This window comes from Crinia signifera, chromosome 8 (genome assembly GCF_055691185.1).
Source record: "Crinia signifera chromosome 8, ASM5569118v1, whole genome shotgun sequence".
Lineage (NCBI taxonomy): Eukaryota > Metazoa > Chordata > Amphibia > Anura > Myobatrachidae > Crinia > Crinia signifera.
The window spans coordinates 181967851-181982371 of record NC_139224.1 but is presented as its reverse complement, the minus strand read 5'-3'; the positions used below and the strand labels follow the sequence as shown (position 1 = coordinate 181982371).

The following is a 14521-nucleotide window of genomic DNA, read 5'->3' as shown; positions in this document are numbered from 1 at the left end:
TGCCAATATCTAAGGTTCTGACCCATGGAGTAATGACGGAGATTCATGTAATTTATTTATTAACAGTTTCTTATATAGCGCACACATAATTCGCAGCCCTGTACAGAGCATAGTTATGAGCAAAAACGCATACCAAATTACAGTACAAGACAGTTTAGGACAAGTACATGGTTAATATGGATAGTTGCATCAGGGGACAGGACACTGAAACAATCATCAGGGTGGCAGAGGTTTATATATTCTAAGAAAAGCACATGAGGAGAGAGGGCCCTGCTCGTGAGAGCTCACATTCTAAAGGGGAGGGTTAGACAGACAGGGGGGACACAGAAGGGAAAGAAGTGGGCATAAACAGTAGGTTAGGATGAGAGATGGTCGGGTTTTATGCAGGAGGGTGGGAAAAGGTCAGCTTAGTAATGGCTCCTATGTCATCTCCCCCATCCAGATCCTCATCTGAGTCAGGGGTAATGGTGGCCAGACCACGTTTACGGGATTGCCTGGGAGTGGGAGTAAGGTTATTCACTCTGGCAGACAGGACAGATAAACCCTGCTGCATCTGCTTGATCTGCATTGTATTTACAGCCAGCTGTGAGGACATTCTCCAGTAGTAGTAGTAGTAGTACGTTTATTTCTAAGGCGCCGCAAAGTGTCCGCAGCGCCGTACATAGCAAACAAAAAAACAAATTACAAGGTAACGTACAGGGTGTGTTGAAAGATACAGTATAAATAGGGGTATAGCTGGTAGAACTAAAATCAACATCAGTTCAGAAGTAGGTGTCAAAATTGTCAAGGAGACTGAAGATGAAGTAGAGGAAGGGAAGAACAGGACAGGAGCACAGGTGAGGTAATGAGGTAGGGTGAGTACGTGAGGAAGGAGGGCCCTGCTCATAAGAGTTAACATACTAAAAACAGGTGAGTGGACGAACGAAATACAATAGGATAAGTAGGAACGGAGGGGAACGGAGGCAGGATAGGAGGATCAAAAGAGGTTAGGAGGAGGGATAGGCTAGTCGAAAAAAGTGGGTTTTGAGGGAGCGCTTGAAGGAGGTAAGGGAATCAGATAGCCTGATGGGTGGCGGGAGGTTGTTCCAGTGCAGGGGGGCAGCGCGAGAGAAATCTTGGACACGGGAGTGGGAGGAGGTGATTAGGTGAGAGGTCAGTCGGCGGTCAGCGATGGAGCGAAGAGGACGGGAGGAAGTGTGGATAGAGATCAGTGAAGAGAGGTAGGGAGCTGTGGAGGAGGAGAGAGCCTTGTATGTGGTGGTGAGGAGTTTAAAGAGAACTCGGAAAGGAATGGGGAGCCAGTGAAGAGATAAACAGAGGGGGGAGGCGGAGGTAGAGCGGCGGGAGAGGAAGATGAGCCTAGCAGCAGCGTTAAGAATGGATTGGAGAGGTGCGAGGCGGGTGAGAGGTAGCCCAAAGAGAAGGATGTTGCAGTAGTCAAGACGGGAGATGACAAGAGAGTGAATGAGAATTTTGGTCGCGTCAGTGGAGAGGAATGGTCTGATGCGTGAGATGTTGCGTAGGTGAAAGCGGCAAGACTGTGAGAGAGCACGAATGTGGGGGGTGAAAGAGAGGGAGGAGTCAATGATGACACCGAGGCAGCGCGTTTGGTCGGTGGACGTGATCTCGGTTTCACCAATGCTGATGGAGATAGTGGGAGAAGAGGGGATGTTCGGGGGATGGAAGATTAGAAGTTCAGTTTTAGCCATGTTTAGTTTCAGGAAGCGTTGGGTCATCCAGGCTGAGATAGCCGTGAGGCATTCGGAGACCTTGGACAGAAGTGATGGGGATAAGTCGGGGGAGGAGAGATAGATTAGGGTATCATCAGCATAAAGGTGGTAATGAAAACCATAGGAGCTGATGAGGGTGCCCAGAGAGGTGGTGTAGAGGGAGAAGAGGAGAGGGCCAAGGACTGACCCTTGGGGAACACCGACTGGCTGGGGGGTAGTAGGAGAGGAGGAGCTCGGAGTGGAGACGGAGAAGGAGCGATCGGAGAGGTATGAGGTGAACCAGGAGAAGACCGTGCCAGTGATGCCAAAGGAGCGGAGGGTGTTGAGCAGGAGAGGGTGGTCAACAGTGTCAAAGGCAGCCGACAGATCAAGCTGGATGAGGATAGAGAAGAGGCCTTTGGATTTAGCCGATAGTAGATCGTTAGTGACTTTGGTCAGTTTCAGTGGAATGTAAAGGGCGGAACCCGGATTGGAGGGGGTCTAGAATGGAGTTAGCAGTAAGGTGGCTTAGGAGACGATTATAGGTCAGACGTTCTAGGAGTTTGGAGGCAAAAGGGAGGAGGGAGATGGGCCTGTAGTTGGATGGAGAGTTGGGGTCCAGATTTGTTTTTTTGAGAATTGGGGAGACAAGAGCGTGTTTGAAGGAGGAAGGGAAGATCCCAGAGGATAGGGAAAGATTAAAGAGGTGAGCCAGGTGAGAGCAGACTGATGGACTGAGACGACGGATAATATTGGAGGGGATAGGATCGAGCGGGCAGGTGGAGGGAGAAGCGGATTGGAGGATAGAGTGGACTTCAGCAGCAGTGGTGGGGTAAAATGAGGACAGGGGTTGGAAGGAGGGGAGTGGAGATGTAGGAGGGGAGGAGGGAGAGGGTGAGGTCATGGCAGCAGTGATGGCAGTCCTGAGAGAGGAGATTTTGGTTGAAAAGTAGGTAGCAAAATCAGCGGCTACGATGGAGGACGGAAGAGCTGGAGGAGGGGGGGAGAGCAAGGAGTTGAAGGTGGCGAAGAGCCTGCGGGGATTGGATGATTGGGAAAGGATGAGGGACTTAAAGTAGGATTCCTTGGCCAGAGCAAGGGCAGAGCTGAAGGAGGAAAGAATGAATTTGAAATGGAGATAATCCGCAAGGGAGCGTGATTTCTTCCAGAAGCGCTCAGCAGTGCGAGAGCACTTTTTAAGGAATCGGGTGATAGGTGAGTGCCACGGTTGGGGGTTGAAGCATCGAAGAGGGATAGAGGAGGGAGGGCAGGCAGAGTCCAATGCCGAAGATAGGGTGTCATTATAGAGGGAGGCAGCGAGGTTCGGGCAGGACATGAGGGCGATTGGGGCGAGAAGAGGACACAGCGTGTTTGAGAAGGCAGCAAGATCAAGTGTGTTGACGTTATGCCGTGAGACAATGCGCTTGGGAGGGGGGGTGGGAGAGGGGGAAGCAGTGAGGGAGAAGGAGATGAGGTGATGGTCAGAAAGAGGAAAAGCTGAGATAGTGTAGTCAGTAAGGGAACAAGAGCAAGAGAAGACGAGATCGAGGGAGTGTCCTTGGATGTGGGTGGGAGAGGTAGTCCACTGAGATAGGCCAAGAGAGGAGCAGAGAGAGAGGAGTTTGGAGGTGCCAGGATCAGCGGGGTTATCCAAGGGGATGTTAAAGTCACCAAGAATGACAGATGGCAGGTCGGAGGAGAGGAAGTGTGGAAGCCAGGCGGCGAAGTTGTCAAGAAATTGGGAGATAGGGCCAGGGGGGCGGTATATTGCAGCGACACGGAGGTGGTAGGGGTAGTATAGACGGATAGAGTGAGACTCAAAGGAGGAGAAAAGGAGAGAGGGTTCAGGGTGAATGACACTGTGGGTGCATGAGGCTGAGAGGAGAAAACCCACACCGCCACCTTGGCGACCGTCAGGCCTGGGAGTGTGAGAGAAAGAGAGGCCACCGTGGGAGAGAGCAGCTGGAGAGACAGAATCAGAGGTGGAGAGCCAGGTCTCGGTGATAGCAAGGAGGTGGAATGCTCTAGAGATGAATAGGTCATGGATGGCAGGGAGTTTGTTGCAGATGGATCTGGCGTTCCATAGTGCACAGGAAAGAGGGGAGGTGGGTTGTGTATTTATGTGGATAAGGTTTTTGGGATTGCAGAGGCGAGGGGGGGTCATTGGGAGGGTGGGGGTGCGGGGGCGAGTGTTCAGGATAGGTATGGGATGGGAGGGGGGAGGAGCAGTTGGAGAAAGTGAAGTTGAGAGATTAACAGCCATGAGGAACCAAAGGCGAGGGGGTAGGTTAGTGAAAGCAGACAGAGGGATTTGGGAGGACAGACAGCGTCTGTAGTAGATTTGGTAGAAAACAGCATAGATTGTATACCGCTGGCCCATGCAGGCTCCTGAGATTCCCCCTCTGGGTTGTGAGGACACACCACTGAGCTGGGATGATATACATAGGTCACAAGTGACCTGTGAGGTAGATGCAGGGGTGAATTTTGCACTGCAAATCATACAGGTTATCTTTCTCACCATGCTGGAGACTGTAACCTTCCCACACATGCACACACATACAATGATATAAATCAGTGCGACAGTGTATAGAAGCTGGAAAAAGAGGGGTTTTGCCAATCGCACAGGAGGGTATAAATTTATAATGCTTATAGGACCCCTTTGAATCTATGAAGAATAGTGTTTTGTTATTTATTATGGGGTGTGCTGCCGTTGGACAATGAATATAACACGATTGAAAAGAGAAAGAAGAGATTGTCACTTTTAGGCGCACCTGGAGAAAATACATTTTGTAAAATATAACTTTTATTGGTTTATTTTAAGAACTGCGACATATAAAAACACATAAAGGTAAGACAGGGTAAGTATAAAAAGGGAATTAACCCCACGTAGTGTGTGTCCCCTCTATCCCCAATTTGTCTGTGGTAGTTTCTGTATATATACTGTTAGATTGGATCAACGCTTTTAATTGACAGATGTTCCTTTAATTTCTTTTGATTAATTACAGAGCGAGTAACTGTGTGTAAATGGTGCTGTTTCCAGCAAGTTAGCACTATGGGACAAATAGGTATAGTGAGGACATCTCTAGTGGTTGGCTAATTGTATTGTGTCGTGGGTGTCTACTATCTGTAACAGCTTGCTGGGATGTCACCAGTTATATTTCATATCACTGTTAATATGTATGGCACATACGATAAATCGTCGAGCGTTGCAATTGCTGGGAGGGAGAATTTTTGGAGATATTCTTAGAGGTGTGGCTAATGGTGCTCTGATAATAAGATATTTTTAGGATATTTTTTGTAACATTTATTGGATGTTTTTATCCCTTTCCTCAGCAGCATATGTAGTTATGCCATCTGACTTTTTATGTCCATATGGTCTACTGTAATGTTACTGCATGATGGAAAGAGGAGAAACATACAGCAAATTGTCAAGAAGGCATGGAGGAATGGGAGAGAATGAGACAGTTATTGATTGTATCCAGGTTTAGCGGGGGAACACCTATTGATGTCACCTGGGAAAGATCTTCCATCCAGGTGTGTGATACAGAGAGGTGCATCCAGCAATTATAGGTGCACAAGTAACGGATAGCGATACCCCCGGCGATATACATAGCCGATGACCTAAGGGGTATACAGAAGATTTTCATTTCAAAAGACTTTGCCAAAATCTGCGATAGATATAGCTTTCACCAAAGTAGTGCGTACACACTGAGCTATTTTCCCCAAAGAGCGAGAGATTTTCAGGAGGCGAAAGACTTTGCTGTAAATCTTTCATTATAAATGGGCTGGGTTTGAATTCCAAGGGTTCCATATATAGATTGGTGGCAGTGGGCATATAAATATTGGTGGACAGTGATGGCAGTAATGGGTACATTGCTGGCCTGCACAATAACAAAATATACATTGGTGGGCAGTGTTGGTGCTAATTTATGCATTGCTGGCACAGACCGGCAATGTATACGTTACCGCCAACACTGCCCACCAATGTTTATATATTTATATGCCCACTGCCACCAATGTATATTTATTTAAATGCAAATTGCCCACCTATGTATTTATTTAAATGCATGCGTGTATGCCCCTCCACCCCTGCGCGCCCCCGGAGTGACTCGCAGCCGTCACCACATCATCTGCCACCCCCATGGAGCGCCGCGGCAGCCCTCACCGCATCAACCGCCGGACTCTCCCCCCCCCCCAGTGGAGCCATGCAGCGCTGACCGCATCACCCGCAAGCCCCTTCCCTCCCTCAGAGCATAATTCCCCTGTGGAGCAATGCGGCGCATCCCCCCCCCCATGGAGCAGGTAAGCGCCAGAGTGCAAACCCCCCCCCCCCCCCCCCTGCCTGGGACGCTACGGTGCCCTGCACCATCCTTGGCCGTCCCTCATGGAATCATATGAGGACGTACACAGCTCGCCACCAATGTTTATATTTTTTATATGCCCACTGCCACCAATGTATTCATTTAAATGCATCAACAATAGAATATACATACACACACACATATATATATATATTTATATATATATATATATATATATATATATATATATATATATATATATATATATACACACACACACACACACACACACACACATATATATAGGCGTAGTGGGGGGTGCGGCACTCAGAATAAATTCACGCTGACTCTATGTTTGTTTTTCCCTGCAGCGCATCAGTTGCCTCGGCAACGATGCACGCAATGACGAGGAGTACGTGGCGCCGACGGAGTGACGTCATCGTGACTGGCTGGGGCAGGAAGGATGGGCGGTCCCCCGACGGCGTGCGTCTCCCCGGAGCAGGCGGCAGTATGTGAGTATAAATGTATGTCATGATCACTTTATTTTTGTAACTTGAAAACAGTTTAGATAAAAACTGAAACGTTAGTTAACGTCTCCAAGAGTCAGCATGAATTTATTCTGAGTGCCGCACCCCCCACTTCGCCTACAAATTGTCTCAGTGAGGGCACCGGAATCGCTGTGCACACTCGTTGGGTGTGCCGGACCCTCCACACACTATATAGACCGAGCTGACAGCGGGGGGAGGACGGCTTTGCATAGCGCAGAGCTATTTGCAAACTTTACAAATGATAAGTGTGCAAGTGTGCAAGTGGGGAAGGAGGGGTGCTAGACCTAAACTTTACATAGGCCGCACAACAAACTTGCATCAACCCTGATTCTCTCTGCAACGTTATAGGGGCAGACTAGATGGGCCAAGTGGTTCTTATCTGCCGTCAAATTCTATGTTTCTATGTTTGAGGCAATGCTAGAGTTTCTTAATGTTCTAGATACCCCTATACGCTTTACCCACACAGTGGATACAAACTCGATTAACTTTCTGGATGTTACAATCTACCGTGAGAATGGACAGCTGTGTTCTACATTATTCCGTAAAGAAACGGACAGGAACTCCCTCCTACATTCCACCAGCCATCATCCGAGCACTTTAAAAGAGAGCCTCCCGATTTCACAATTTATGCGGGTCTTAAGGAACAATACCTCAAGCAGCAATACCATCATTCAGATCGATGAGATGCGTAACAGGTTCCTTGACAGAGGTTATACATCAGCAACGATTGAGAGGTGCCTAAATAAGGCCAATAAAAGGCACTATACCACTGAGAGTAATGCAAAAAAGCGATTGGAGGCAGGGAGGATGATTTTCCCATCGACATATAATACTGCCTCTAAGGACATTGAGCGGACTGTCAAAAAACACTGGTCCTTAATCACGTCTGATACGAAGATGAAGGGGTTAAACAAAAAACCACCCCTGTTTTCCTACCGACGTGGACCTAACCTTAAACAACTCCTTATGTGTCCAACTAAACAACCTAAACTGGCCGCCGCAACCTGGCTACCGACACAGAGATTGGGTTGTGTGAGATGTGCAGATTGCACAACCTGTCGTTCCATGTTAGTGGGACGGTCCTTTTCGCATCCACACAGTGGAAAACAAATACCGATTAAACATCGGATTACATGTACCTCATCGTATGTGATTTCTATTCTAATCTGTCCCTGTGGACTCTATTACGTGGGTCTAACCACGAGATCGTTTAGAGACAGAATGGCGAATCATCGTCTATCGATACGCCAAGCACTGGAGAGTAAAAAATCCGACAAACCAGTTGCGAGACACTTCTGTCAAATTGGACATTCTGTAGCAAGTCTGAAATGTATGCTGATCGACCACGTTCCACCTTTAAAACGAGGTGGGGATCGGGAGAAGGTGCTGCAAAGAAAGGAGGCGAGATAGATCTTTGAATTGGGGACACTTGTCCCAAGGGGATTGAATGAGCACAATGCCTATAATGTATTTCTCTAGAGGGTTATATGAGCATGAGAATCAATGAACTATGGGGTAGTGCAATATATGTTATTGTTATTCCTTTTTTCTATATAATTTTTTCTATTTTTCTATATTTTTCATTTTTTATTTGTTGTTTTTCTTGATTTTTTCTTTTTCATATATTAATGTTTTTACTAATAAAATTTGTAAATGCAAGTGACCTGCTGACCTATGCTATGTATGGCTTGAGATATAGATGAAATTTGTTACCTATTAGATCCTGCAAACTGTTTATGGTGATCTCATAATATAGCGTTTTTCATCCGCATACATATCCGGGTTACGTTTCATGAGTGTGGAGCGCATCGTACTTCCGGTTTTTCCGTAGCAGCTGTGAATGCGCTGCATTGCCTGTGTACATTTGAGCGCTGTGGATGACTACATCCGGTCGGAAGGTGCGTTCCAAAGCTATGGAACGCATGGCACTTCCGGTCACGGCGTCTCAAGCCTAATTAGTAAATTTACGGCTGCATTTAGCCTTTGGGTGCATTTTAATTTATTAATGTAACAGAGCGCAGTTGGATCCATCGATCCTGTAAGATTGGTAAGTTTGTTGTCAGTGTAAATAGGTAATCTCTGTGTTTCCTGTTGGACTGCCACAGGTGAGTGGGTGGTGACAGTTAATGAAGGTACAAGCCATAAATAGCCGGTCAGCAGGTTAGCTGTATATCTTGTCTGGTGTACCCATGTTGATAATCTTGACAAAGACCCCTGTGGTGGGTCGAAACGTTGATGCCTTTTTGATGTCCCTATGATGTGACGAATAAAAACTACTTCGCTTTTGCACAAAATCTCAGTGTTGGTGAGTGCCTGCCTCTCTGCAACTTCTGTGTATATATATATATATATATATATATATATATACAAACGAAGGTGCGGCACTCACGATCAGTCAAACAATAAACGATATGCTGCCACAGAGGTTCGATCAACGTTTCAAAACTTTATTGTTTTGTCATCAGGATGTTCCTGATGACAAAACAATAAAGTTTTGAAACGTTGATCGAACCTCTGTGGCAGCATATCGTTTATTGTTTGACTGATCGTGAGTGCCGCACCTTCGTTTGTATATCACAGCAAGTCCCTGCAGTGAAGGCACCGATCGCTGAGAGGTACTGTTACTGGGAGTGCCGGACCGTCTTCCATATATATATATATATATGAAAAAGAGAAGGTGTAGAGGTGCGCTCTGAAAGTGGTTTCACCAGTCCACAAATTGTAAAAGTAAATACAAAATATTTATTTTACACAATAAAATAATTTAAATGACATTTGTTTGTAATCGTTTTACAGAAATTTTCGGTGGATCATTGTAGTCCAATACAAGATATCGACCATAGGTGCAGATTGATCATAAGAGAAACCCTACGCGTTTCGTGCCCTAGGGACTTCTTCAGGGGTAGTACACCAAGATCTAAAGGGTGGTGAAACAATGCCGTAAATAATTAAAAATTAAATGAAACTTCGGAAAAGGTTTGAAAATATTTTCCGGACCTAGGAAGCGGGAGGAAGGAATATATGAGGAAAGAAAGAGAGAGAAGAGAGGAGGGTAGTTCTACACGTGGAACTATAGAGGAAAGTACAGACCATAATTTTCCAGGTCCACCTCAGTGCGAAAAAACAGTATATATAAAATGAACATACCAATGGACTTTTTACACCTTGATTAGGTATATTGGGAACACACTCTTGGGTGTGTGCTCGGGGTAGTGTGGTCACCGCTGTTGGTTTAACAACCCGTGATGCTCCACTTAATGTATAGTGTAACGATTTCTGAAAGCCAATACAATGCTAATAAACGAGTTGATCACCTGGATTCATATGAACCAATAAAAATACTGATGCGCCAATTTATCACACCAACTTATAGTCACAACCAAATTCATATCCCATATGTTGTAACAATACAATACCTTCCAGAGTTTTTACATTATTGTTGTATCAAGAACAGGGCAAGTGATGGGAATATCCTCGTTGGTTGGAGTGTATTCTGCTGCCGTAAACATATAACAAGAAAGGGTACAGTCCCATAACAATCAGGTAGGGCGCAATAGTATAAATACATACCAAAACCGGGGGCGCAATATAACACCTCTCCAACTGATGCCTTTTTTAGCTCTGCAATCGGTTCTAAATGGTAATAAATACCGGTCTGTTATGAGTTTGTTCATTATTACAAATGGATGCATAAAGTGATACAAAGCGTCAAGTTAGATGGAATTACTTACTAGCTAGACACTGGCTAGTCAATGTTTGCTGGCTAGATAGTGTTACAGTAGGATACATATAGTGATACATAATGCCAGGCTTAATGAAAAATGTTTGTTGGCTAGATAATATTGCAGATGTATACATATAGTGGTACACTGCCTCAGGCTAGGTAAAAAATGCTTGCTGGCTGGATACTACAATAGCACTTCAATATAATAGGTTACAATACAGTTTTTCACCAATGTTTCATATATGTGTCAGTTCACATCTACATATAGTACAATAAATGTTCAGTGTGGTAATACAAGGAAGGAGATAAACAAGAAAAGGGGATGCACGGTCTGTGTGTGCCTGGTACAACTGTTTTCTATCATCATAGTACATGCCTTCAATGTATAATACAGAGTTCCATGCCATAGACACATCATAATAATGCAGGTTATACATATAGTGAATAATTAGTACAATCATAATAGGTATATAAGACCAATTGAGCGCAACCTACCCGAATCAATGTGCAGATGTCACGGTCAGCGTGGGAAGATAATTTCCCTCAGCCCTGTCGGGCTTTTTATACCAGTACGTGTCTGACCTCACTTCCTGTTATTCTCCTGTGAGACATAGCAATGCTAGGGCTATTTGGGCTTGTAAGACCAATATTCCTTCCTCCCGCTTCCTAGGTCCGGAAAATATTTTCAAACCTTTTCCGAAGTTTCATTTCATTTTTAATTATTTACGGCATTGTTTCACCACCCTTTAGATCTTGGTGTACTACCCCTGAAGAAGTCTCTAGGGGACGAAACGCGTAGGGTTTCTCTTATGATCAATCTGCACCTATGGTCGATATCTTGTATTGGACTACAATGATCCACCGAAAATTTCTGTAAAATGATTACAAACAAATGTATTTTAAATTATTTGATTGTGTAAAATAAATATTTTGTATTTACTTTTACAATTTGTGGACTGGTGAAACCACTTTCAGAGCGCACCTCTACACCTTCTCTTTTTCATCCTTTACATCAGACTCCCATTAGCGGCGGGGTCTTAGAGTAGTGCTGCTCACCTAATTATATATATATATATATATATACATACATACACACACATACACACACACACATATATATATTACTACATGATTCATCGGGCGCTCTTCACACCTTTTAAGGGGCTCCGCCCCCTTAACCGGGGAAAGCGGTTATTGCGTGAAATATGGTTTGTGCAGGAGGGGTGGGTGGGGAAATACTGGTGGTGTAGGAGTTGTGGGTGTTAAGTGGTGGGGGGAGATGGGAGCGGGTGGTGCGTGACTGGGACAGCTGGGTTTGCGTGGGGACTTTTTCCAGGCACAGTTGTTTAGTGGTGGTGGGAGAGAGGTGTGGGGTGGGTGGTGACAGGGGTTCTGGGCGGGGACTTGCTCAGTGATATACCTGGGCGGGGTAGGTGTTTAGTGGCGGTGGTAGACGGGAGCGGGTGGGAGGTGACTGGGACAGTTGGGTCTGGGTGGGGACTTGTTTCGGACACACATACCTGGCCAGTCAGCTTTTAAGCGGCAGCGGGGTGGATGGTGACAAGGACAGTTAGGTTTTGGGCGGGGGACTTGCTTAGTGATATACATGGCCGGGAATAGAGATGGGCAGAATGGGTCACTAAAAAGAGCTGGGATCAAGCGATCAATCTGTGCGAAGATCCGGATCTTTTAGATTACCCCATCTAAAAAATGGGATAATTGGATAATAACGAAGCATAATTTGTTGTACTGTACAATCTTTTATTGGCGTAAACGGTAAAAGCAACAGTCTTTTTTTTTTTTAAACAGTGAGCTGAACAATTAAGAACATACATGACCAAGTAAAACACTAATCTATGGCTGGGTGCAGAATCACCATCGATTGCAACCATCGATGGTGTCTGCACCGATGGCCATCCCTAGCAGCAGCCTTGTGATTGTTTCTTTCACTTGCAGTCGCAGCACTGTACTCAGTCTGCAGAGGTAGTACATCTCAGCTGCCACAGGTGGCAGTGCTGAGCTCAGGCAAATGCATTGTAATGGAAAACGAAACTGAAAGAATGACGGATCACCTGTTTGGGAGCGGTGGCTCACTCACTCGTTTATCCGATCCGTCCAAAATATCCGCTTCCTGCGCGAATGCCCCATCTGTACCCGGGTAAGCTGTTTAGCGGTGGTGGGAGAGAGGGGTGGGGAGGGGGGGACTTGCTGAGCGATGGGGCAGCTCTGGCAGCTATGTGTTCAAAAGCCATAGCAAGTTCCCTTGCCGCATGGAGTCCTGTCTGTCATTCTGGGACTGTGTGTGGGCGGAGTAAAAGAGGCTCTGAGTGAGCCTTGACTCCGCCCAGCATTATAGACACACTCCCACACTCACATGTAGCTAAATATATATAAGAGATAATATACTGCTGGTGCATTGAAATTAATATGTTGGTGGCAGTGGGCAGAAAATTATAAACATTGGTGGCCAGGGGGGCAGGGCCAGCAGGGTGCACTGGGAGCAGTGCTGTCTGCTCCTGTGTTGAGCAGGGCGGGGGGCGGGGCAAGACGCCGGGGACAGGAACAGGAGCAGCAGCCGGCCAGAGATCAGATCATTGGAGCGGCGCGCTGCGGACCAGCTGGGTGAGTATGACAGGCGAGGGGGCGGGGGAGGCTACAGGGCGGTCCGCCGGGCTGAAAGTGGTTAATCTTTCAGCCCGACAACGTACACACATGGCGATGATGGATGAAAAACCATCCATCATCGCCACATCTGCTGGTAAAACCAGCAGATGAACCACTTAACTAGCGATGATGCGGGAGCGCGCATCATCGCTAGTCGGCAATCTCTCGGGCATACACACTGAGCGATATTCAAATGGCTGTTTTGACCGATTTTCAGCTGAAAATCGGCAAGTGTGTATGGGCCTTAACACTTTGTGTCCAAAAAGTTTAACATCCTAGGACACTTTATAAAACATCTTTTGTAACACACTACATAAAAACATTACGTATATTGCACAGGTTCTGAAAGTCGGTCCACAGGACCCCCAAGTGCATGTTTTGACCTTGACTTTGAGAACCACTGGTATCATAAAACTACCTATATGTATATAAAAAACGTAACCACATGACAGCTCCTATAAGAATCACACAGCCATAAAGAAAGTGCAACCTTAGGTCAAATTCCGGTACACTGTAAATTCTGGGGACTATTGGATTTGGGGGTCGCTAACTGTACTACTAGGAGCATTAGTGCCATAGTTAAAATTGGGCCCTCTGTATTCTGGTGGCTGTTGGGTATTCCTAGACGTACCAGGATTGTAGTTGACCCCCCCCCCTAGTGTAATGGTCATATGGGTTTGGTGGGTAGTTAGGGGGCTGTTGGGGAAGTGCGCAGGCTGCATGAAAGCATGGGAAAATGTGCGTTCTAAAAAGGATATTGTTCTCTCTTGCTTAGCCATCAATTGAGACCTAAATGCCTGCGGATTCTGCCTCTCAGCTTCCAAATATTTGTCCATGCGAGCAGCCTCCTTTGCTTGGACATCAGTATCCAATTGGTGTTCCACCATCACTGATGTCATCGCTTTAGCCGCTTGTTCAGACCAGTTAAGCTTTTTCTTTTTGGCAGGAACGCTGTACACTAATTCAAAAACATTAAAAATAAATCACATTAGACACTTCCATGACAATTGATATATAAAGTACTGTTTGTGTAAATGTGCTAGTGGCCTTCTTCCACCTGCATGCTAGCAACATTCTGCAACAGATACTGGCTGGCATCTTACCCCCAGATTGTATTTCAGTGATTGTACTATGTGAAATGGGTGCAAATAAAGAATGTCTACTTACAATTAGAGCGTAATGGAGTGCTTTGATTGGGGAGCGCCGTCTGACTGTTTGCTTCCACGACATCATCGATTGCTGCTTGGAGGCTGTCAGATTGCAGAGAAGAATCCATCATATTCTCTGCTGCACCATCATCACCAAACAGCAGCAGTGATGCCAGGCTCATGTGTGCTGACATCTGAGTGGCTTCAGAAGCCGATAAGAAGGACTGGGACAGCTGGGAAGCCTGGGTAGTCGGTACATCATGGCTGTCCTGGATATTGTCCGTCTGGCTGCAATGCGGTGCGATGGAGGAGGACAGGGCTACTGGGTTGCAGAGTGCCGTGTCCCCAAACGCACTGTAGCGCAGGTCATAGTGCACCCAATTGGGTCGAGCAGCACCGATTTTCTTGAGCTTCAGGTCATGCACTT

The 14521-nt window shown here is 46.1% G+C and overlaps 1 protein-coding gene across 1 annotated transcript in view; it reads right to left on the bottom strand.

Moving 5' to 3' along the window:
• The window catches only part of CC2D1B (coiled-coil and C2 domain containing 1B), a 210946-nt gene that overhangs the window by 21273 nt on the left and 175152 nt on the right, over window positions 1–14521 (bottom strand). The window lies entirely within an intron of this gene.